Below are 27,030 nucleotides of genomic sequence, written 5' to 3'. Positions count from 1 at the left end.
AAGCAACATTATACTTGATAACTCCATTAAGCCATGTTGCCATGATATGAAAAACTCAATATGCTGACCAAGGTAGAAATTTATTTTATTATAAAACAAACTAAACGTAACGTTTCAACCTTCTAGCAAGGTCTTCTTCAGACTCTGCACCAAGTACAAATGTCCTTGATGCAGAGTCTGAAGAAGACCTTGCTAGAAGGTTGAAACGTTGCGTTTAGTTTATGTTTTATAATAAAATAAATTTCTGCCTTGGTCAGCATATTGAGTATTTATGATACTTGAATAACGAAGAAAACAACATTGAAAAACATAAAAATATTTATATTACAGTCTTAAATATAACGTTTATATTGTTAAGGGGAAATAAAATAATCTCTTGCAAGGACAAAAGTTTACCATTGTTTAAAGGAAACTTGAATCTATTGCCGAACCACCCCTTCCCTTTAATTCGCAGCCAAATCCAAATTAAAAACGCTTCCGCACCACTTAATTGTGCGCTTGCTTTCGTCAGGAATAAATAATCACATTAAAAAATAAACAAAAAAACACAACAATGCCTGTAGTATAACCCAAGCAGTACGAGTTCGCTTAAGCATTTTCATCTAATTTACGCACGGGAGAGAGAATTGAAAAAAACTAGAACAAATAATATGTTTCTCCACAACAGAAAGAACACTACGGGCAAGATTATTTTTCTCCCTTGAAAACAAAACACAATTAGATTCTGGTCCCTGGAAGATAAACCGCGCAAGCAGCACGAGCGCATCCGCTGTAAACCGGAAGTGAAGTTGAGCCCTTATTTGAACAAGCTGGTCTCTATTTACTAAGAGTCCCAATATTCGCAGCCAACTATGGCGGAAACTTCTTCCGATGGCGGAACTTTTTTTTTGAGGTTTCCTCAGTTTGCTTTTTTCCTCTTTCTGCTTCTCAATAACTTCTCGTTTCCTCTCTTTCTCCGACCTGCGGGCGAAAATGCAACAAACACAAACGTCAATACCGTAAAGGGAGGGGGGGGGGACCGCAGATTCCGTGTTCTCTTAGGGAGCGCAAAAAATATTTTATGAGGAAGCAAGTGCGAATGAAAGAAAGGAGACGCCTTTGATGATTTCTGCCGTTAGTGATGAAGAAACAACTTAGCAAATCTTGCATCAACTAACATAGGAGCGGTTACCAAATTGTGACTCGCGAACCATATAGTGTAAACAAAAAGTAACATAGCTTTATAATTATAGTTGCTCTAAACTCAAGGATCCACTGAGTTATTTCATATTTGATTAAAATAGCTATCTTTATTCATTCACTCGTTCCTTTATTTTGGACCTAACAGCTTTTAAGCCGTTTTTGTCCATTGTAATCTATATTGATTGATTGATTTAGTTTATTTTACTTCGCGTTTTGTGCCTGTTGGCTAATTTGCGAAGATGAAGATGAGTGATGAAATGATGACATTGATGAATACACATTCACAAACAACCAATCCCGAGCGGGATTCGTACCCGGGACCCTTGGCGTTGCAGCGCGATGTGCTAACCACTCGGCTGTAATCTATATTGGATGTATATGTTCCGGTATAACTCTCGAACGCCTAGAGCAATTTCAACCAAAATTGGTACACATATCAATTACAATGTGGAAATAAATACTGTGGGGGTAAGACACACCTGGCACCCCTAGGGGTAGAGGTGGGAAGGGGTGAGATGTAAAAATAATCGAAAACGACCGATATTAGTGTGGAATCCATAGCTTTCGGGGTCGCTAAGATGAATAGTGACACTCCCATTCCCATTCAATTTATTAATTCTTGCTCCTGGAGGTGAAACTAAAAATGTTGTTTATAATCCAGTTTTGAGTTAAATTAATATTACAGTGAATTTGTAAAATCTTTTACTTTATAATTTGTATACTGTACATATACTTTTAAATACCTGTAAATAAAATTAGTTAATTTTACGCTATAGTTAGAATTCATTATTTTCCTGTCTAATAATAGATTGGGATAAATAAATACCCGGGCAACGCCGGGTAATCAGATAGTATGTATATAAAACACATAATTGCTTTATATAATCCGTCTTTTCGCCCTATTTAATATAGATTAGATTAAAAAATAAAAACGTTCCCCTTTACAATCGTACGTTACACTTCTTAAAAATGTTAACAAACTACGAGTATAACCCATCCGAACATCCGGATTAACAAATACAAGCTTGACAAATTTATTGAAAACTGAACCTTTAAATTACATAAAGTTTTGAATAACATATTTCTTTATTATATTTTGGGCATTCCAGTATTAAGCCTATATGTTGCGCGTCTACACTTTCCAAACCACATTCACATCTCTTATTGCTCGTTACTCCAATTCTGAATAAATGTTGCCTACTACATAAATGACCCGATGTCAGTCTGTTATTTAATAAAATTACATTTCTTGTACCACTGACATGATGAAACCATGGTTTGTGGGGCTTCAATTCAGCAAATGATCTTTAAAACGATAATAACAATAGCTTGTTGATACTTAGTGCTCAACAATGGTCAATACAGCACCACGTCAACAATTCCTACAATCAGTTCACTGCATTATTTAAATTACCTATTGCTATTACAGTTGTTATCATTACATCGCCATTGTTACAATTTACTGTCTAGTCGTGTATTTAGGAAGCTTTTAAGTTGGCAAGGGGTTGGTCAAAATATACTTGCTCTAGAGAAATCAAACTAAGTTAGACTTTCAGTACGTTTGGAACCCAACGGTTTGCACACTTTCATTCTAATTCCACGGCTATTACCGAGCTCCAACTAAAGATTGAACCGCGGTGGCTCAGACGGTAACGCGTCTGACTACCATGCTAAAGGTCCCAGGTTCGATCCCCGACCGGTTCAAATCCGGAAAGTTTTCTAACGTTGGCGCCCACCCAGCGTCGAATGATATGGGGGCAAAGGCGGTCAGGGGGGTGATGCTGATCACATCACCCCCCACTAACGACCGAATGAAGAAAGTGTGGGGCGTTACCCCCACACCCCCTATACGCCTTCATGGCATGGTGCTAAGCACAGGGGAGCACTTTACCATTTTTTTTAATACTTATTAAATATGTTACTATTATAATATTGAACCAAATTGCTGGGTAGCGGCGAAAAATGTCTACCAGGACTACCGTGATGTAATTGTGGTTTCTAATGTTGCAATGGTGCATTTTTGAACTTTATAAAATAACATTGTCTTATTATCTTCTACCAGTTAAAATCTTCGTTAAAAACGTAGAACATGTTGTAAGTTTTTCTTTTTTTAATAACGTGTTGAATGGATTCTCATAATCGAGAAATCGTAATAATCCTCAAATACTGAAAATACATTAGATTAAAAACAGATCAAAATCCCAGACACTGGCCATCATTTTCCAGACAGGAACTCGAGAATAAGGAATGGGGTGTCAGTAATTCCTAAGCTTTACTCGGTCGCCAACGGCATAAACATGTAAACAGGTGAAACCCAGGAAGAGGATACAGGTGACTGACTCCGCATTGCTTAGTAAAATCTATGACAATAAATATCTGGGACAAGATAGGTCATTAGCCAGGTTTAGAGCGAACGTGGTAAATTTAAAAAAAAGATAATCCAAAAATAAATATCTCTACACACTTTCTACCATGAAGGAATTTCGTTTCGTGGAAAGAGGGAACCAAACTCGACAAACACTAGAGATGGACGAAAAAGGGTTATCTATATTTCCCATTATTAAGCTAGTTTTTGGTGATGTTGGTTACAAATTCGTTAAAGGTTAGCTCATAATTAAAATCCTTGATCACAGACTTTCAAACAAGTGTGCCCCTTAATTTTAACTAAAAACTAACCCATGTAAAAACTGTGCACGACTAACTTCGAAAATGATTTATGTGCTTACGTTTACTTCGCTTTTCTTCCACATCTGGCTAATCGCGAAGATGAGGATGAGTGATGATGTGTAGAAATTGATAAAGGGATAGTCACAAAGAAGACTCATACACAGGCAGGAATTTGAACCTGGGACACCTTGCGTGGTAGCGCGCTGTGCTAACCATTACGCCAATGAGGTCGGCCGTAGCTACGATTAATTGTTGATACAATCAATATGAAACCTAAAATCCACATCGCCTTACAAACAAAACCTCATAATTTTTTATTTCATATTACCTTTTATCGTCGCTTTAACCATCTTTTTCTTCACTCCATCGATTTATTAAGAACGAATTCAATGCCTAAGACGGACGCCCAGCACGTTAGAGTTATAGAACAGGACTTTTTAACGTCTTCCTCAATATCAGTTACGGCACACATACACACTACTAAGGTGAGTATAAAAAGAACCAATTATGGAGACCGAAAGTACTGAAAAGGGCTCGTCTCGTTATGGCCCTTCCAAGCCGCCACTCTTCCCCTAAAGGTGCCGCAGAAGTTTGCTATCTCCAAGGTTACGAGCTGGAATAAAGGAATTTCATATTGCGGTGCTCAGGGCAATATCTGGGAAGGGTAAATGACATCGCACTTCAGCAAGAGGTGGAGAAGAAAATGCTATATCGTTTTGATGGCATAAAGATAAGAAATACTTAAGAACGAGGTTATATTTTCCTCGTGGCAAACTTGGCAAATGAGGTGATGCCGTTAAGGAGGTCCTAGAATAAGCTGAACGAAGACGCCACGAGATCTAGATTTTCTAGAACCCTTCTAGAAGGCTAGTGAAATCGAAACGTGTCACTATGGCGACTACAATTCCCACACCATATCCTATGATATAATACTTCTAAGACTTGTTATCTCTATCTGAACAGAAAATGATACCGATAGTCCACTGGTTGTATATTCTTGAACCAGTCGACCACTGAGGTTAAGAAGTTACATAGGTATAGTATTTGATAGATCTTGAGAGTATCGAATTTTATCTCTAAACCATGGAAAAAACTCATGTTCGATTAAAATTAATACATTATAACAGGGTGTCCCACACACCTGGACACCTTTGTGCCTGTAATGAACGATACATACAATGCGTACCGGTTTTGTGTGGGGTACCCTGTATATTTAATTTGACAACACATATCATTGTTCATGAAACATGGATGGGACATCAAAATGTCGAATGTTACACTCCAACATGACTCCCATTAACAGACAGACCGGTAGATACACAGAATATCTCATTAAGAAAGAAAGTGCACTTGCTCCGACATATTTTAACTTTAAAAATAGGTTTTAAAGTTAACTTCAACAATGAAACTGTACATTACATGAGCTTGAGTATACAATACGTTTTTAATTTGTCCAAATTTCACATTTTTAGCTTCTAGTTTGAGTTGTTGATAAGATAAAATGGTGTACATTGATGAAATCTTTTCCACTCTTGCAACTAGTCGAATTAACATGTGTTGCTACGAGCCGATATTGCTAGTTCCACACACACAAAAAAATAATTTGAACCTATACTATTTTCTGAGGTATCGGTAAGTCATGGTGTGAATTAACGGGAGAGGGGGATTGGTTGATAACCCTCCGCTCTCCACTACATCTAAGTAACCAAGGAATGATATACCTCTCCCCTCATAGCAGTATAAGAGTCTCATTTAATACTGGGCCAATCCATGAGTTCCGGGTGTGACAATCAGACGCTTCAAATCTAAATATTTTGTGAACAAAGACATTGAGCTCATCCATATCATCATTGTAGTATTCAGAATGATGACATGGTTACTGTCTTGAAGAGTGAGCTCTATGAAGAACGTTGTTTTGGAGCAATTCAAGAATAACGGGAGTTCTGGATGTGACCACTCACACGGCGGTAAAAGCTTCACCTACCATCATACAACTTGAAAACTGTGAATTTTTACAACTTATTTATCCATCATATTTTAGGGAAGAGGGGGGAATGTAGATTGTAACCTTTCATCTCATGTGTTTATTATAAAGTAAACATTTTTATTTTTACTATTACTATTTTTTTAAAAAGGTGTGACCACTTATAGTTCCGGGTGTGGCCTATGTGAATACCTTATTAATCAATACCATATTACTCGTCGTCGCCTTGTAATCAAGGGGTCCCGGGTTCGATACCCGGTGGAGGCACAAGTGGTTCGGATCCCACTTTAAACTGTAGGTCCAGTCCCAATTAGCCTTACTGTGCATAAAGTGGACTTAAAACAACAAATCGACCAACCAACCAATACCATATTACTCACCTAATACTTTAACTGAACAATATCAAAGGGGAAAAGAACCTCCTCAACTCATAAATTTTAATAATAACCAAATTTATTTGTGAGAATTACAAATTTATTGAGCATTGCTTATACACTGAAGTCTCAATGTAAAAAGACAACCTTTATAACATTTTCCACTTCTCTTTGTTAATCTGTATTCTTAAAGCCATTCAAGGACATGTAAATAACAAATTAGTAACTATCTAGTGTCCCGCACTAAGCTAACGCTAAAGCTTGTTTGTGATAGAAGCATTATCTCATACTTTCAATTTAGTGACAGCATATACTAGTTTATTTCCAAGAAACAATATTTAAAGTGTCCGTTGTTGGTGACGAAGAGTAATATATAAATTTAACTGAAATAATCACAGAAACGTGGATTACAGACATTTAAATAATCCGCAGGAAGAGCAAAGTAAATAATCTACATACAAAATGATAAACAATTCGCGCTAAAATTAAAATTCAATCTAGCATGCGCTGAAACAGTAAATATTCGGGATAGATAATTGTGAGAGGAAGTGACTATGTAGTTTTCTAATATTATTTTGAAGTATTATTCTAGTTATTGTTGTTATCATTAATCATAACACCTGTAACAACTAGATGCGAAAATGGGTGACCTCTCCCGGCACCCACAAACTCAAAAGTTTAATACGAGGGAAGGCTGAAATTCAGTTCGACTCATTTTCCAAAATATATATTAAATTTTGCAATTCGTGCTGTAAAGTGTGTTATTTCAAAGCGTAATGTGCCAACTTACAGAACCATAACACAATTTTTAAATTGTGTTTTAAATTATTGAAGGAGCCATAGCGGAGAACAATGTAAAAGGTATTCAGTTTCTGCAGGACAATGCTCCTTCACACAAGGCTGGGAAGGCACTGACTGCCTTGAAGGATATGTGGTTTCAGTGCACATATCGCCCATCCATCTCGCCAGATCTGGCTACGTCTGACTATTGCCTATTTCTTAACTTTTAAAGGATAGACATTTTGAAAGGATTCAGAGGTGATAGCAGCAACAGAAGAGTTTTTCGCACTGCAGAAGCTCGAAGACTTTCTGCAAACTGTACAGTGGATACAGACGGACTGATAAACAATACCAGCTCTCCTAATAAATAAAACCAAAAATAGCAATTTCCACATGGAATCAAGTCTCGTATTAACGACAGTTAAACATTGGGCCAAAGATGACCGAGATCCATTATACAGAGCGAAAGATATAAGGTTTCGTGTGGCACGTATCTAATTGGCGCCACAAAATCAATTCTGCGGATATCACTCCGCGATTTCCACCTTCGGGTGCATAACCTGCGTAATTACATGAAGCTGCACCACGTTCATTAGGTTGGAAACTGACACACTGCACCCACAGGCCATGTCGCTCATTTTGCGTTCCCGTCACCACGTGCAGGATCTGATGATTGCCAGCGCCGCGTTTCACATTACACAGAACTAGTTAGTTAACTTATGCCTCAAAGGGGTGAAGGATCAGGGTACTGACAGCCGTGAGGCGTTCACTGAGATGTTCATCTCATGTTTCGTGACATTCTGAAGCACAAGATAGGTTGCGGCAAGAAGGTGCTGGCCCATAAACCTACAGTATACAGTTAAACCTCGATAATCCGATGCTTCGTGTAACCATAGGCAAAAATAAAACTTATAAACAATTTATCTGCGTTGGAGGTGGCAATGCTCTACAACACCTACCAACATCTGTTATTTGTACGACGACGTTGCTCGGCAACGGTGCAACGTCCTGAAGCCAAAGACAACTTGACCTGTACTAAGCAATGTAAGTACATTGTTCATAACAATACTGTGTGGCGGCGATTGGTTTCCAAAACTTGGGAGGCAAAGTCACAAAACTAGGGGGGCAAACTAGAAGACTTTCCCTTGGCAGATAAGGTTTAGCATAGTGAGGGAGCAAAAGTTGCAAACAGTGGGGGGGGGGGGGGGGGGCAAGTGCCCTCCTAATCGACGGCACATTGTATATCCCATTTTTCACATACCGTACTTCTTAGTTAGTTTATCTTTCTCGATATTCTCTACACTCTGTCCCCTAAAGAGGAGATTGCTCCAGCAATCTTCTCTTTAGGTGCATCTCAACGTTATTCCTCCATCTTTGTCTTGGCCTTCCTACAGGTCTTTTACCATCAGGTTTCCCGACAAGAATCCTGTAAACTCTTCTTTCCTCTGCCATCGAAAACATATCCTCTACGGAAGTAGGACTCGAGAGGGTACGACCAATAATCGCGTGATAGGGGAAGTGAGTGCATGAAGGGGAAAACGCGGCTGCTTCTACCAGCCGCTTGGAGCAGCGCGTACTGCTTTGCTCCGCCCGCTCGTTATCTCCCCTTCTCTACCGTTATGCGCTACCTTGTTCCCCAGATTCCGGAGTCAAGGTGTAGACCATTCCGTATAGTCTGGATTTCTAGCAAATAGAGGTAGTACTGGTCCCGTCCATCTCAAAGTTGAATCTACTGTACAGAAAGATATAACGGTTGAAATTTCGAAATTTTTGCACCCGAGATATGTTTGTTTCTATTGTTCAGACAATGCGAGATGAGATTTGGAAGAGTCCTAGTGTCGTCTCGTGTGCAAAGATGTCCTTGTTCTGTTTTCGGTCTCAGCTTCGTCTTTTTTCCTTTCCTATTCGTTTACTTTACACCACTTTTCTACCTCTAGAGGGTTAACCGCGACGATGAGGGTGAACCGATGCAGTGGATGCTGGGAAAAACATAACGATACATTCATGCTTGACCAGGGTTCGAACCTGAAAACTCTGACATCGTAGCGTGTTGCGTTAAACACTCATCACAGATGTCGGCAGGGTCTCCTCTCGAGTATCGAAAAGCACACTACAAGCAAAACTGTTTCCAACTGACTACTAGCACCTCAAAAGGCTGCATTTTCGCGAACCCTCGAGCCCTGACCAAGACTGCTATTATTGAAGCAGATCGTTTCCTTGTCTTGAGATGGCAACACTTCCTTTTGGCAAGTAGTTGTGTTTTCAGAAAGTCAGGAGGAGGTCGGTGACGAGGAGTTTAGGGAGGCTTTAAGTGCTCTGTAATCAATGACGTTGCTAATTTAGCCTAATTGGTAGATTTCTGGGAAAGCTCTTTGCATGTCTCCTTTACAGCCAGAACCAACTTCGAGTTGATATTTGCTCTCAAGGTAGTGACTAAAATTATTAGGGAACTCAAGCCTTCTCAATAGAATACTACGGTAGAATGACTGGTATTCCACCAGCTAACATTTTAGGAAATAACGTGTTATGAACTCTGTAGTCACTCTAAAATACGATCTCCTTTTAGTTCTTTGATACGAGAACTGCTAGGGGAACAGATTGAAATATAAAACCCAAACACACATTAGTTCGATTTTTCTTATTTAGCGTCGCGTTTCTTCCACTTTTGCCTAATCGCGGCGATGAGTGATGATATGATGAAACTAATGAAGGAAGAATCACAAAGAACACCCACGACCAGGCCAGGATTCACTGTTATATACAGGGTGCTCGGAAATTCCCCTTACAAACTCCTAGGGCTAGTAGAGAGGACTGAGCAGACAATATTTGGAATCTACAACCATGACAATGTGTCGGAATTGCCTGTGTTGGTATGTAACCTGGTAGGCAGTACATGACGTCAGAATATCACCTGATGGCACGTGACGTCTACAAATTGTTGCGTTCCACTGTCGACACAGGTGTTGATTAATGAATAGTAAGTTTCTTTGTTGTTCCCTTGGCATTCTTGCCAAATAAATTTGTTTGTATTATGGACTGAGTCACACGTCATTCACTTCTGTACCTTACGTAACACCTCATTTGACATGGTTGTAATAAATGATTACACTTTAGGTCATCAGATGATCTTCTGACGCCATTTACTGCCTACCCGGTTGCATACCAACACAGGCACATCCAACACATTGTCATGGTTGTAGTACGGAAACGGTACGTTTCCAGACATGGGTTGCTATTCCAAATATTGTCTACTCAGTCCCCTCTACTAGCCCTAGGAGTTTGTAAGGGGAATTTCCGAGCACCCTGTATGTATGTAAGTAAATATGTATGCGTGTGTGTGTGTCTGTAGTACAGCATTTGAACATATAAGAAAGGAAGGACTGATTAATTTAATTAGGTTATTTTCCGTCTCCTTTCTGCCACTTTAAGCTAATCTCGACGATGGGGATGAATGGTAATATCAAGAGACTGATGAAGGGACAGTCCCAAACATACGTGCCGGCCCCTGTGGGGGAGTGATTAGCTCATCGCGATACGACGCCAGGGATCCCGGGTTCGAATTCCGGCCTGGGCATGGATGTTTGTGAGTATCCATTCATCAATGTCAATGTCATCACATCATCACTCATCCCCATCTTCGCAAATTAGCCAAAAGTGGCACAAAAACGCGAAGTAAAATAAAGTAAGTCAATCAATCAATCGACAAACATTTGTATATGGACAAGAGACAAGCCACAATTTATACAGAGCATTTTCATGGCTGCAGGTTCAGTCACCAGAGGCTCGTTAGTCGGCAAAAGGCTTCCAGGATGTAGCACGTGGAAGAGAAATTGACATTTTGATGCCTTCAGTAAGAATCACGCCTTACACCCAGACATATGACTAAGAGAAACTTTAATCTTGCATAGATATAGACAATGATTATACCTTGCATTTGCTTGTAAGTACAAAAAAATTAAACTGAATCATTAAAATTAAATTAGTTACATTTAACTATATAATGAGCGTTAATACTTTATACATGGCAGAGAAAATTTAGTCATGACTAGAGCTTGGAAGTTGAGGAAAAATCCTTTTTTTCCTACTGTCCAAAGAACAGGCCCAACATAATATATGTTCATTTTGGGTCATTGTAGGCCAGAAAAAGGTGGGTTTTATTTGTCCTTTTTTGCCTTTTTCGGCGTTTTTTGGCTTATTGGTCCTCTTTTAGCCTTTTTTAGGTCTTAACGGCTTTTTTTGCAACTTCACCTTCTTTCGATTACTTTTTTACTGCCCATTCTCAATTCGAATCATCAGTTCATCACCTCTTAAACATCCTTTCTGTAGTAAAGAAATAAAAAAAAGAAAGAAAGAAATATATTTGAACCATCCCTGAAACGAGAGAAAAACATTTTTGGACTGAAAGAAGATGCATTTCATACATATAGTTTTTCGCACTGTGTGTTCCATACCACCAGAATTTTGTATTTTTTTATTCATTAAATATGTAATTAAAACTGAAGTTATTAATTAATTTGGATCACATTTATACGTCCTTTTTTTGGCAATTTATAGGTCCTCAACTTCCAAGCCCTAGTCATGGCTATAGTCAACTTTTTAGAGAGTATCGTATTATCTTTAATAAAGCAGGGATATTTACATTGTGGCCATATAAATTCAACACCGCTTCCCCATCCCGTGCACCCTTTGTCGTAGATACTAGCGCTAACTGTGACCTCTCTTCCCTGAAATACCATGCTACACATTTCAATATCACCGCGAAACTCATTATCTGAATGGATTATTTGGAAAAGGTATGTAGGCTTATCAGTTACCACCCATATGAAGGATCAAACGAATAGCGAGGAAAAATGTGTAATTGATCCGATACGATTGCTGCTGGTTCATTTGTTTCCGTGCACCGCAGATCTCCACCAATTAGCAGATACAACCGCAGCTTCGACGGAATTTTCAGCTTCGAAAAGTGAAAGATATACGTAACACTGCATTTCACAGCTAAGCGTGTTTGGCTACTTCTGAAAATACAACGTTCCAGCTCCGCTCGATATCAAAATATTAGAATTAGAAATTCTTTATTCCTGGGCGAAGTTCAGCCTGTGGTTGCTCTACCGCAAAACTTGTACAATCAAGCAAACAAAGAAAATGATTATAATGTAACGACGTTACATGAAAATTTGGCTACAGCGAGCAAAGCGTTACTGGAAAAAGTTGTTCATCTTCATGCCTGTGTGCACTGCAACACATTGTCAGCGTGTGTGTGCGTGTGTGGAATATACTGTATTTTCATTCTCTACTTCTGAAAACTTCTAGATGTGTGAACAAAATATCTTCTACTCATGGACTCCCGAAGAAAGATTAAAACAAATGTTCTGACTATTTCGTTCATTATTCTAATATATTCATTCACTGGAAGTATTGCTGGCAAAAGTTGAACAGGCGTAGCAAGATCTGGTGAGTAGGATGGGTGTTCTGTGCACTGAAACCCATATCCTTCAAAGCAGCCATTGTCTTCCCAGCATTGTGTGAAGGAGCATTGTCCTGCAGAAACAGAATACCTTTTACATTCCTCTCCGCCATGGCTTCTTTAATAATTTAAAACACTTTTTTAAAAAAATGGTGTTATAATCCTGTAAATTGGCACATTATGCTACGAATTCCGCGAATTGCAAAATGTACATACAATTTTCGTTATCGAATACTTCTCATCTAGGGAAAACAAAAAACATCATGTTTTTTTGCATCTTGGGTTTCAGTAAGTGGTATCTTACTGAAAACAAGGCGAGGGAAGACTGCCCCTTAAAATACATTGGTAACATTTTATGATGCATCCTGACAATGTATATTTTTGGCTCATTACTCCTCTTACAAAGAAAAAAACATCTGTTCTACATCTCCCCCTCCCAAAAAAAGCATCTCTTCTCAAGCTTCATTAGTTCCTTAGCAACTTCATTCATAGCAAACATCTATTCGGCTCTCCAAACACTCGGCAGTCTTTTACAACAATCCAATTATTCCTATCTGAAACAGGATCAAAATTACACAAAGCATTGTTTATTCTGGTAGAAATTCCAATTAAAATTTAGAGACAACGCAAATGAGCAGCCGCTGTGGTGGTTCAACAATAAATACTCATATAGTAGCCAATACACGTTTGCTTCTTGTTAAATGTTATACCCCTAAGCTTCAAGTACTCGTATATCTCTCCTCGTGACGTTTGATGGGGACGGAGGCAGTTACTAGGAATTGGGATAAGATACTAGATGCCCTAATAAAGGTGATGATACTGTCAAAAGACTAACAAGGGGGTATAATTCCTGATCAATGGCGATACAGAACGATACGATTCAGCAATCAGGGATCAACGGAAGCTCTTTGATTCCTGGGCGCACGGATATATTCTCCCCTCAAACCTTTTCCACCAACAGCGTCCGTTTTGGGAACTGGTAGCTCTTGTAAGTCCACGTGGAGTAAATGAGATGTTGCCAACTCAGTCTCTTTAGAGATTTCTTAACGAATTGTTACCGTTGCGTTATCTTTGCTAGGTTGTGTTGTGCTACAGAAAAACCTCGTTAATCCGGACCGGTTTAACTGAAATAACGTAAAAGAACATTAGAAAGTGAATTAAAACTCCGCTTATAGAAACAAAACACGTTTATTATGATGTGGGCATAGGCCTAAATACACTATACAGTACAGTACAAAGTCTGCGGAAAACAAAATTTCATCAGTGGTTGACTCCTTTTCATTGAGAAGTTCTCTTGTTGACTTCTAGCCACATTTAAAACCTTGCATTCTGCTTTTTTTCCTTTTGCCTGTCCGGATTAAGCGAAGTCCGACTTATCGGGATACGGATTAACGAGGTTTTACTGTATTTTTCTTATACAATGTGAAAACCTTGGGAGTATAACATCGCAGTGAATGAATGTCTAAACACTGCAGGTAAAAGTGGCAACAGCACTTTTCAGATAAACGGGTGCTGGCTCAGATAAGCTTTTTGATTGATTTGGTTTATTTTACTTCGCTCCTTGTGCCACTTTTATTTAATTTGCGAAGATGGGGATGAGTGATGACATGATGAAATGACACTAACAAACATCCATGCCCAGGCCGGGATTCGAACCCGGGACCCCTGGCGTCGTAGCGCGATGTGCTAACCACTTCGGTACGGAGGTGGGCGAAACCAGATATGCTTGAACTGTGTCAAAGATACCGAATTGGAGTTCGAAAGAGAACTTCAACTTTACTAGTCTTCCAATTGTACCAGCGTCACTAGACCATTGCATCTAGCAACTACGTCACTTCCGTCCTCTGTGCGTGTAAGTGTTGGAGCCTTACGCAGGTATTGACCGTGCCCGGCTTATCCGTCAATCCCAGCCTCTACTTCTCCATTACCTACCACCCTGTCATTTAGAGTTACCGCCCGGTTCCAGGGGATGAGTTATGTCGACAGAGGGGAAAAGTGAGTGCGGTCGGATTGCAGGAATCCGATTTCGTCCCACTCAAAGGGTACACTTTGCACAGCTTAGAACCCACAACCTTTCACTTGCGATTCATTTCCACGGGTGTGGAACCCGCAAATTCGTGGATTCCGGATCTGTAAATTCCTATGGCTTTTTTCTGATAGCCTAATCTTTGTAAGAACTTTAAAGCTGGATGCCATTATGAATATCATAATATGTTAGAGAAACTAAATACTAAAAGTCTGTTAGAGAGGAGAAGCTGTTTTAACTACAAATCTATATCTCGAATAGTCAATGCACAACAAGATATTCCGTGGCGGAGTTGTTAGCACAGCGCACTATGACGTAAGGGAGAACCGGGATCGAATACCAGCTGGGTGTTTTTTGTGAGTGTCCCTTCGTCAATTTAATTATATCATTACACATTCTCGGGCCTGTCCGATGGCGCAGTGGTAGCGTCGTCGCCCTGTAATCAAGGGGTCATAGGTTCGATACCTGGTGGAGGCACATAGTGGTTCGGATCCCACTTTAAGCTGTAGGTCCAGTCCCCATTAGACTTACTGTGCACAAAGTTGACTTAAAACGTCAACTCAATCAATCAATCATTACTCATCCTCGTCTTTGCGATTAGCCAAAGTGGTAGAACAGCGAGGTAAAATAATCCAAATTAATCGATCTTTCAAAATAAGGTGCTCTATCTCTTACGAACGTTTCCACTACGAGCTTAAGATTATTCAACATGGTGCGGATTTATAGACACTAATAACTCTTAGAATAGACAGTCTTTGGTTTGGTTTGATTTAGTTTATTTTACTTCGCTTTTGTGCCACTGTGGCTAATTTGCGAAGATGGGGATGAGTGATGATATGATGAAATTGATGAATAGACATTCACACACATCCATGCCCAGGCCAGGATTCGAACCCGGGACCCATGACCTTGTACCGCGATGTGCTAAGCACTCCGCCACGGGGCCGGCTACAATAGACAGGCAAATAGGCACCTAAACTGATGAAAATTAATCACTTAAAAAAGCAGTATAAAATAAAAGAGGCACAAAATTAGACAAGGAACTTGCTACTCAATTTCTTAGTATCGCACTTACTAACTTGAAAGTTTTTATATTCTATTGTATATTTCTTATTTTTTGGTTCAGTCTGGCAATCGGGACGGTGATGATAAAAGGTGGAGGCATGGAACAATTAAAACAATGTTTCTCTACCGCCAGGCAATGACAACAATTATACCAAATCGCGAGAGGTTCTGACAGAGTTTTTCTCTAACCAACATTATTAAAATCAAATTAATAACATATTTTTATCAGTTTTCAGTGTACAATAATATAGCCACCGTTTTCCCAATTAGTACTATTTGGATTTACTCGGTATTGAAAATGCAACACGCCAATGAAAATCAGCAATTACCAAATTAATATATTGGTGTTGGTTGAGGAAACTGCAAGATTTCATTACATCTAGTAGTTGGCAAGTGATTTAAACTTAACTTTATTTTTGTCAACAAGCCTAAACATATTCGAAACATCTCTCTTTATGGTTATGCCATTATTTATTAACATTTAATTTCAATAATGTTTGGAAGTAACTGCGTTAGAAGTAACAGTTACTTTTTAGTAATTCTAACTGCAACTAGTTACTTTTACAGTTGCATAATGACACTTCAATTAGTAAATTGAAAATTTGTAACGTAGGGTAACAGCTAAATTTGCAACTCTGTTTACGACTTTGTGTCTTCTCTGGATGCTAAGGTGAAATGATATTCGTGCAATCAACTAATAAAAGAAAGCAATTCTTCGTTGCATGCTTAATTTAAAACGCTTTATTGTAATTCGTCATTTATAATATGCGCGTTTTGCTTGGATTCCTACACTCATTTGCAACATGTCAGTCTGAAAGGATATCCGAGGAAGTGGCTCTTCTTAAGGTTGGAACGGAAGAGAAAAAGACTGGTGCAAGTAGAACTGATGCTACCACATAAAAAGTACAGTACCCGGCAAACAAACACTTTTTTTAAATAAACTTGATTCATTGATTTGCTTTATTTTACTTCGCTTCTTGTGCCACTTTTGGCTAATTTGCGAAGATGGGGATGAATGATGATATGATGAAATTGATGAATGGACACTCACAAACATCCATGCCTAGGGCAGGATTCGAACCCGGGACCCCTGGAGTCGTAGCGATTCTTTTCGAATTAAAATTATTCAAGTAAAGCCCTCTTCCTTCTCTCATTTATATGTTATAACGCAATAAGTACATGAAGACTTTTACTATGCACATAAACTAGTGGCGGCGATTTTTGGGGAAGGGGGGGGGGGGTAACCCAATCGCCGATACTGGAAGAGACATATAGGTATAAAACGCGTGTAAGTCTTCATATATTTATTTTATGAGCCTACAATTAATAATTACTGATTGTATGTAATTTGTTTGCATGAAAAGTTCCAGTAGAAAGTAACTGAAGTAACTTAGTTACTTTTCAAAAGTAACTTTCCTAACACTGAATTTCAAGGGTACACATTAATTAATGAAAGTTTTGAAAGTTGGAAAGATATTTACGAGGAAAGTTACTGGGATCAGGACGATGACGTTTAAGAAAAGAACTTACCAATCTCTCAAAGGTTGAGAACCACTGCATTAAAGGGACACTCAGAAAACAAAGAAATGCTGTGGAAATAATGAGCCAAAATAGCGAAAGAAAAACAAAGATATACATTTTCAGGCATTACTGTACGATCTGTGGTTTCGCAGTCCGCTACGCTAACCACTCAACCACGGATGCTGGCTCACATCAACCTTGCTATGCAACAATGAATATCCTAGTTTTATCCAGAATTTTTATTTTCGGAAGGGGTGTAAGCGCAATATTAAGGAAGGGTAAAGATACGCATTAAAATAAGCACTTGAAAAATTATAGGGAAAGGGCATTCTTAGAATAATTGAAAGGTGTTGCCAATTTCGCCTGCCTCCTTTTTGGTAAAATCCTTTTATAGACCTGCAAAGGTATAAGTGTATGCACCATTGGTTCCTTAAATATTGTTTATTTTTAGTTTGTAACTTTCTTTTTAGTATAATAACAATCAATTATATGCGCAAAGGTGTGATAGGCGAAAGTAGCCCACTAGCTTACGCTACCACTCACTTATAAGGACACTAAAACATATGTTAATCTCTGGATGAAAAATCAATCACTAATGGGTTGTAAGCAGAAGTAAAACAAAAAATGTGTGGAGAAATATCATTAATGCATCACTATTACTAATGCTGTAATTATGTAAAAGTAAAGAACATTTAGGAAAAAAAAGATCAAAATATAGCAGAGAGAATTTGAACACTTCTAGTGTCTGTGTTGGGAACGGAAATATTGTTTTTTGGAATTAAGTCTGGTTAATTAACCAGACTTAATTCCAAAAAACAATATTTCCGTTCCCAACACAATGTTTTCGTACAGCAATCACCCATTAACGTTACGGAGACAAAACAACGAAATGTCTCGCTCGGGTCAGCCCAAAATGTCACGTTTTACATCATTCCTCATTTGCCCACTCCCCTTTTCAAACTCACTGGATACTTTTTTGGTTACCTTAAAAAAATGGAAATATACTTGTTTGGCTGCACCTTTACCATGCGCAAAATGGATTGTTTGAATCTCTTTAAAGGGGAAGTGCGGTACAAGGCATGTAAACGAATTAGCTTGCGAACTGGGTTCAATAATCTTCAGAGGATAAACTTAAGCTAATATTTGTATCTTAACCTAATAACAAGAGTACATTAGAAAGACACTAAAGTGATGACGTAATGAAGCGAAAGAGAATGATACTTACTGCGAAAAATCCGAGAATCTCCTAAGAACACTTAACACGTTCCGCCCTTAGCGACGGGATCACTAAGTGAAGAAAGCACTGAACACTACTTTCAGCTATTCCACGAGTTGGAAACACACAACAAACTCACACACAAACACTATGCTACACCCACAAGTAACACACTTGTGTTATTGCGTGAGCACACTGTTATGACACCTCGAATTTTCACTATTGTTTTGTAACACTGCGTTAATTATATGATTTCCATGGATTCACTAGTTTGGGGATAGGTTCACTACGATAGAAGTAACGGAAAAAGTGGTTGAGGAGTTGCGTACACGAAACACGATTTGAGTTTTTGAAACAAGTCAACTTGGGGGAATTAGACGTTCTTGCTACATAACGCCAGGGAGAACGTAAACAGGGTTGGGACGATGTTCAAGACGCCAAAAGGGGGAGGAAAACACACCGCAAACTGCAACCCTTCCCGGCTCGAAAGCGCGCGAGGCGTTGCGAGTTTTTCGACCGTCAGAGCCTCTTTGATTCCCGTGCATGAGCGAGGTCCATTCCGGCTGCTGCTCGATTCGACCACGCAGGCGCCGATCCTGTGAAGACCACAAATGCTGTCTTCCCGCGGCAGCGGACCCAGCATCTGACTAATACGACACGGGGACCCATCTCCTCCGTTTCTTAATCTCCCCATTCAACGTCCGTCTTGCAGAGAATCGAACTCAGGACCGTTGAGGATATACTCTGAAATTTCACAAGAATCCAATGGGCAAGGGGGGGGGGGAGAGGGAGGGAGAGAGAGAGAGAGAGAAAGATAGAGAGAAAATGGTCTTGGCTTTCGCTGAAAACAAACCAGTATACGAAGTACTGTAGTCCCAAAAAATTCACAGGGTGTAAGTTTCATTAAACTTTATTTGAAGACCATGTTTCCATTAAGTTTGAATTATGTTTCCATTAAATACATGAATGAAATTAATTAACTTTTACAAAAAGTTCCTCCGTGTTTAAAACTTAAATACGAAACGTGTATTTTAATGATTGCATTTAAACATAAAAGAACAACTCTATTTTTTTCGTTCTCTCCGTGTTTAGAACTGAAATACAAAAGATCTCCATTGTAACATTTATAGCCCGCCTCCTATTGTTGCAGGAAAGAGAAACAATAACATTATTGAGACATTCGCATAGGGCTTACTCGATACTTGGAAATCTCAAGTCATGGTAAGTCATACTTCTACATTGGTTCTGATAACAAAAAACAGATGTCACATCCCATGAAAGACTGTCTAAAGACATCAACCAAGCTAGAAAAGGTTCTCCTAAACTGAATGCATTGTGTGCATTTCCTCAAATTTATTATAGTAGTCAAAATGGTGGCGATAATATGCTGATGCACACCATGCATTCACACCTTCTCAACATTGTTCTCCATGACGTGGAACCAGAAGTATTTGACCGTAAAATGAAGCTAAAGTAGAAAACTGTGAAGCCATGAGATATCGTATTTCAGGGTAGGGAACTGTTCATTAACAAAGCAATATTTCCAACGTTGGCGATTGCATATTGTGTCCATGAATTGTAAAAAAAACACCTGAAAGAAGAAACACTGTGGATGGTACTGATACGAGACAAGACTAGTTCTCCATAAGCAAGTCTCTAGTGTAATAAATATACGTGAGTCACCGCACAAACTTTCACAGCGTGAAGTCATTAAAGGAAAAACTTTTCTTGGTAACGTTCTTCTCTTTGAAGCCCCGTTTCGACGAAAAACAGGATTATATCAGTAGTACAGGTGGCCCGGTTCTAAATCCTCATTTGGGGCTCGAATCATCATGTGGGGCTCGCAGTGGTGCCAACTCACCCCCCGAAAATTTCACCAACTGATATTTTGAAGCCTTTCACGGTGTATGTTAACCTCACAAGCAGTGTTGCTAACTCGGCGTAGCCTTTTATGGTGTATGTTAACCTCACCAGCAGTATTTCCAACTCGGCGTAGCCTTTCACGGTGTATAATTTTTTTAGCTTTTTTTTTGTGTGTGAGTGTACATGTGTTTGGGCGAGGCGTAGCCTTTTATGGTGTATGTTAACCTCACCAGCAGTATTTCCAACTCGGCGTAGCCTTTTATGGTGTATGTTAACCTCACAAGCAGTGTTGCCAACTCGGCGTAGCCTTTTATGGTGTATGTTAACCTCACAAGCAGTGTTTCCAACTCGGCGTAGCCTTTCACGGTGTATAATTTTTTTAGCTTTTTTTTGTGTGTGAGTGTACATGTGTTCGGGCGAGGCGTAGCCTTTCACGGTGTATGTTAACCTCACAAGCAGTGTTGCCAACTCGCTTTACAAAAACACTCGCTGAAATGGCGCTCGCTGAAATAGCGCTCGCTAAAAATGGGCGCTCGGGGTCAGTTCTCGGAGAGAGGTTAATTTAACCTAATTTTTTTTTACCTCTGTCTTCCACATGTATGTAATGCGATTTGAGGAGAAGAGGGTGAATTAACCTTATGGCTGACAATGTTCTATAAAATAACAATTCCTATGAACTCTGTAAATTTCCGAACATATGTTGTATTCACACTTTTACATATCTTCGAGTGTATATTACAAATCTGCAAACAGATTGTGGCTAACTCGTACTGTTTAAGAGATGAACCTACTTCCGGTTGCTATTTTGGATTTCCGAGCATAGGTTGTATTCATACTTTTACTTATTTTCGAGTGTACATTACAAATCTGCAAACAGATTTTGGCTATCTCGTACCGTTTAAGAGATAAACCTACTTCCGGTCGCCATTTTGGATTTCCGAGCATAGGTTGTATTCACACTTTTACTTATTTTCAAGTGTACATTACAAATCTGCAAACAGATTTTGGCTATCTCGTACCGTTTAAGAGATAAACCTACTTCCGGTCGCCATTTTGGATTTCCGAGCATAGGTTGTATTCACACTTTTACTTATCTTCGAGTGTACATTACAAATCTGCAAACAGATTTTGGCTATCTCGTACCGTTTAAGAGATGAACCTACTTCCGGTCGCCATTTTGGATTTCCGAGCATAGGTTGTATTCACACTTTTACTTATTTTCAAGTGTACATTACAAATCTGCAAACAGATTTTGGCTATCTCGTACCGTTTAAGAGATAAACCTACTTCCGGTCGCCATTTTGGATTTCCGAGCATAGGTTGTATTCACATTTTTACTTATCTTCGAGTGTACATTACAAATCTGCAAACAGATTTTGGCTATCTCGTACCGTTTAAGAGATGAACCTACTTCCGGTCGCCATTTTGGATTTCCGAGCATAGGTTGTATTCACACTTTTACTTATCTTCGAGTGTACATTACAAATCTGCAAACAGATTTTGGCTATCTCGTACCGTTTAAGAGATGAACCTACTTCCGGTCGCTATTTTGGATTTCCGAGCATAGGTTGTATTCACACTTTTACTTATCTTCGAGTGTACATTACAAATCTGCAAACAGATTTTGGCTATCTCGTACCGTTTAAGAGAAATTCCAAAATTATATATATATTTGATAAGCGACAACAACAGAGCCATCTCTGTACAAATGTTGGAACTCGATGAATGCTTGAGTGGGACAAGTTATTTTTTTTCAGTACGTCAACATTTTTAATTTTTTTTGCCAGTGAATGGGTTAGGTGACTTGCAACGACGAAGGCCTTCTAGCAATACGAACTTAGCTTATGCCGGCGTAATTCGCTAAAATATCTTTAAATTTGCATATTTCTCATACCGCCGTATCTTGTTCTATTAGACCTCTTCAAGAAAATCGCCAATTAGTGAAAACTAATTGAGCACAACAGCAAAAGAGGTGCTAATAGGGCAAGCATACAATGATATGGGGATATGTGAATTGTCGGTTTCTTCGATTCAGATAAATGGATCGAATTGAAACTGGGATATTTTGCATTTTTTTTATATGATAGCTAAAATAACAGAGATTTTGATTGGCTAATAATTTATACGTGGTGTTTTCTGATTGGTTTAAGTAAGCAAAATTTCTATTGGCTGTCTAAAGCCGGAGCACAGCGCTGATTTCTCACCTTTGCTGGATTGGCAGAGGAACCCACATGGCGGGGGATAGAACCTGAACGGGCTCCACCAAAATATAGGAGACTAGAAGCATATAATTTGGCGAAAAAACCTAAGTAAGGTCATAGAGAATATTTCAAAAAAAGATTTTTTTTAAAAAAAAAAGTTAACAATTATATTTTGCATTGCACAGCATTGGATATTAAATAACATACCCCCAAAAAATCTCTGCATTATGCGTTCTGTAAAAAATTGCCCTACGTGCCAAACTGCTGTGTCAAGTAAACATTTTCAAAGGCACTGTCGTACTTGTGTGCCGGGAAAACAAATATGTGCGACCAAACTGTGCTCTAAGTGTGGAAAAAATATTTCTATTCCCAACTTCAAGCGACACCAGCTTACTTGCAAGAGCACTGGAACATCTCTATCGCAACCTTCCAAGCGAAAGGTAGAAGTAACCTCTCTCGATGCATCGCCACCTGCCAAACGCGTCAAGCTGGCGAAGAAAGCAGACCGGTTTGCGTTTGAGCATTTATTAGAAGACTTTGACATAACATCAGACAGCTTCTGCGATGTGCGTAGTTTTCTGGGGAGCGAGCGAGCTAAGATAATATCCATCCTCAACGATGCATTGGCCACACACTCCACTAAATTCTATGCTGTGCTATGCTGCAAGTATAAGAAACCGTCTGATAAAATATATAAATTCTTCCATGCCACAAAAGCAAAAACACTGCATCAGGCAGATGTCACTGACCTCGACAGCATCTACGACAAGTTTGTCGAGGAGCTTGTGGCAAAGCACGAGGAGCATCAGGCTGAAGGCTCGGGCGGTTCGCTGTGTGGCGACCCCCACAAATTTTGTTTGAAACTTAACAAATTCCTGCCACTGGCAGGGTCTAGCTATATTGCCCTGCCACCCGAGGTTAAAGCAAAAAAAGCTATTCTCAATATTCAGAACAAAGACACCAAATGCTTCCTCTGGTCGGTGCTGGCAGCATTGCACCCTATACCTTGGGAAAAGAGTCCACGCCGTGTTGCACACTACAAGCAGTATGAGTTGGAACTGGAGGATGCAATGGCGGGGATTGCCTACCCTGTAGAAGTCTCGCATATTCGCAAGTTTGAGGTTCGTGCTCGTGACTTGTTGGGCCTGCAATTAGCCATCAATGTTTACGGTCTCGAGAACAAACATGAGGTCTACCCCATTCGCGTGAGCAACGTGAGCAACAACAACGAGGCACGAGAAATCAACCTCCTGCTCATCAAGGACGAAACCCATCACCATTACACCCTCATTCGCTCGCTCTCTCGGCTTGTTTCGAGCCAACGGAGCAGTGATAGTCACCACGTCGAGGTGTGTCGCAGGTGCTTGTCTACATTTCGCAATCGAGAACAGCAGGATTACCGGCGCATCAGAGGTCCCAACATTGCTGCTGAGAAGCTAGCTCGCCACATGCTCTACTGTGGTACCAACAAGCCTGCACGAACTATCCTGCCCGAACCTGGTGCAGTAGAGTGCTTTCGCAGGCACAGTGCTATGGTGAAGCATCCTGCCTATATTGTAGCAGACTTCGAGGCCTTTCTTCAACCTCTGTCTAACTGCGAGCCCAACCCCGAAACATCCTCTACCATTCCTTTCCAAATCCACGAGGCCTCGAGTTACTCCTATGTTGTGGTGTGGCGAGACCAACATATTGCCTCCGAGCCCTATGTGTATCGCGGTCCCGACCCGGTCAAACACTTCCTGGAGAGAATGCAACAGGAAGCCATCAAGATAGGGAAGGTGCTGTTGGCCCCCAAGCCCATGCTGCCTCTGTCTCCCAAAGACAAGCATCAGCACGAAATAGCTCTAAATTGTCCTGTTTGCAACTCGGTCTTCACTGACGATAACAAAAAGGTCCACCACCATGACCATTATGGGACCGGAAGCTACATTGGCCCGTGGTGCAGCAGGTGTAACTTGAGAGCCAGGGACCCGCGCTTCATACCGGTTTTTTTTCACAATGGCTCGGGATATGATTTCCATCACTTGGTCACACATCTAGGGTACGACAATGCAAGAATCAATGTCCTGGCACAAAACGAGGAGCGTTATATTAGCGTCAGCAAGTGGGTGCCGATCCCCGGCGACTCAAAAAACAGGAGCATCGAGCTTCGGTTCCTCGACTCTCTGAGGTTCCTCCAGGCAAGCCTGGATGCTCTTGCTGGGAAGCTCAGAGACGACCAACTAGCCATTACCACATCAAGTTTCCCGAACTTAGATGTCGCACTCATCAGACGTAAAGGGGTCTACCCCTACGAATACGTCACCGACCCTTCCAAGTTCGAAGAAGAGTTGCTGCCTCCCCAGGATAAATTCTACAGCCAGCTGAGAGGTTCAGGTATTACCGACGAGGAGTACAAGCATGCTCAGTCTATGTGGGTCAAGTTGGGTTGCCGAACTTTTGGTGATTACCACGATGCATACCTGAAGCTTGATGTGACGCTTCTTGGCGATGTGTTCCAGGCGTTCCGGGCGACTGCGATAAACATTTACAACCTGGACCCTGTATATTTTTACAGCCTTCCTGGACTGGCATGGTCGGCCATGCTCCTGCTGACTAAAGTTAAACTTTCCCTTATCTCCGATATTGATATCATGCTTTTCATCGAGAGAGCTATCCGGGGCGGCATGGTCCAAGTGTCGCAACGCTTCGCACACGCCAACAATCAGCACATGGCCACTGGTTACGACCGCTCCCAACCATCAAGCTACATCATGTACACTGATGTGAATAATCTTTACGGGCACTCCATGATGCAGCCACTCCCAACAGGACAGTTTGAGTGGGTTGATCCTTTATACCACGACATCGAAAAAGAGTGCGACGAGTTTGGGTTTTTTGCCGAGGTGGACCTTGACTTCCCCGAGAAGCTGCAGGATACATTCTGTGACCTTTCGCCTGCTCCGGAATTCAAGTGTCCACCTGGCTCAGATCAACCAAAGCTCGTCATGGACTTGGAGCCCAAAAAGCGTTATGTGCTACACTACCGGAACCTCCAGTGGTTAATGCAGCAAGGGGTCTCGGTCAAAGCAGTTCACCGCGTGCTCTTGTTCAGGCAGTCTCCATGGTTGAAGCCGTACATCGAACTGAACACCGAACATCGCACTGCTGCCACTTCGGAACTTGATCGCGATTTTTTCAAATTAATGAACAATGCGGTATTTGGGAAGACCATGGAGAATGTGCGAAATCGCGTTGATGTGAGGTTGGTGACGAAGAAAACACAGTGTCGTCGACTTGTTGCAAGCTCGCTGTTCAGATCTCGAACAATTTACAACGAACAGATGTCTCTGATTCACATGAACCGGGGCGAGGTGCTACTCAACAAGCCCATCTATGTGGGAGCTGCAGTTTTGGATCTGAGCAAGTTGTGCATGTTCGAGACATATTACGACATACTACGTGCACACTACAACCACAATATCTCACTCCTCTACACAGACACAGACAGCTTGGTGTACCATGTTCGCACGGCCGATGCGTATGGTGATATAGCCAAAGTTCCAGCTCTTGTCAAGCTCTTCGACACATCGGGCTATCCCCAGCCAAACCGGTATGGATTTCTGCCCCGAAACAAAAAAATACCCGGCAAACTCAAGGACGAGAAAGACGGGGATGTGATTGTGGACTTTGCTGGACTTCGTGCCAAAGCCTATGCGATCCGGGCTGAGGGTTCTGTAACAAAAAAGGCAAAGGGTGTAAGCAGGCAAGTGGTTCGGGAGCACCTCAAGTTTGAGGATTACCTCGAGTGCCTCAGAACAAAATCGCCCATTCTACAAAAAGAGCATCGTATCCAAAGCGTCGATCATGTGCTTACAACTAATATTGTCAGGAAAGTTGCTCTGGATGCACACGACGACAAGAGGTGTATTCTTGAATGTGGGGTCCATACACTTCCGTGGGGCCACTATCGCCTGCAAACTAGTAAGGCCTGCCCAGAGTGCAACAAAAAATAATAGGCAATGCAAAATGAAAAAAAAATCAATTTTAATTTACTTCAACTTCCTCGATTACATGCATGGCACAGCAAAATTAAACTTCTGGGAAACTGCTTATTGTAGTTTGTACTTGTGTATATAAAATTCCACATTTCTTATTGTGTGCTATTTTTTTAATTTTTTTTTTTGTATCTAAAACTGTTCAGTTACTCTTTCATTCTTGACGTCATACACAAATGTTTTCTCTGCAATAAGAATGACACTGCACAGAGTATCTGCAGGCAAGGCGTCGTGGAACTCGCATACAATCTTGATGTTGGTACGATCGTTAACAACCACCTGTTTTCTTTTAGATGTGTTGATGACAAACATGGGTCTGCGAGCTATGAACTCGTCGGGGTTGTAGTACACGTCCACATTGCCGGAGGTCACTCTCTTGTAAGCTGTGTACGCCTCGTAAAGTTTCAGGTAATCATCGTTTGTAATGTTTAAGTTATAATTCTCGCGTGGAAAAACTTCATTCCTTCCATTTTTGAGGTAAACATTCTTAATTTTGCAATTATCGAACTGGCTAGAATCTTTCTCTTGGTTATTATCTTTCCCCGTCTGGAAGAGCACGACGGTAAACTCTGGCATATCGTACCGGATGCTGTTGAACTGCGTAGTAACATCAAATTCAAAATGGCTGCCAGAAGCAGGTTTCTGCACGC

The 27,030-nt window shown here is 40.4% G+C and overlaps 1 protein-coding gene across 1 annotated transcript in view; it reads right to left on the bottom strand.

Annotated features, from left to right (window-relative positions):
• LOC145981874 (disks large 1 tumor suppressor protein-like) overlaps positions 1 to 27,030 on the bottom strand; it is a 1,252,559-nt gene that overhangs the window by 1,180,111 nt on the left and 45,418 nt on the right. The gene's annotated exons all lie outside the window — the stretch shown is intronic.

Source organism: Lepisma saccharinum, chromosome 30 (genome assembly GCF_977018435.1).
Source record: "Lepisma saccharinum chromosome 30, izLepSacc3.1, whole genome shotgun sequence".
Classification (NCBI taxonomy): Eukaryota; Metazoa; Arthropoda; class Insecta; order Zygentoma; family Lepismatidae; genus Lepisma; species Lepisma saccharinum.
This window is presented reverse-complemented; position numbering and strand designations above follow the sequence as displayed.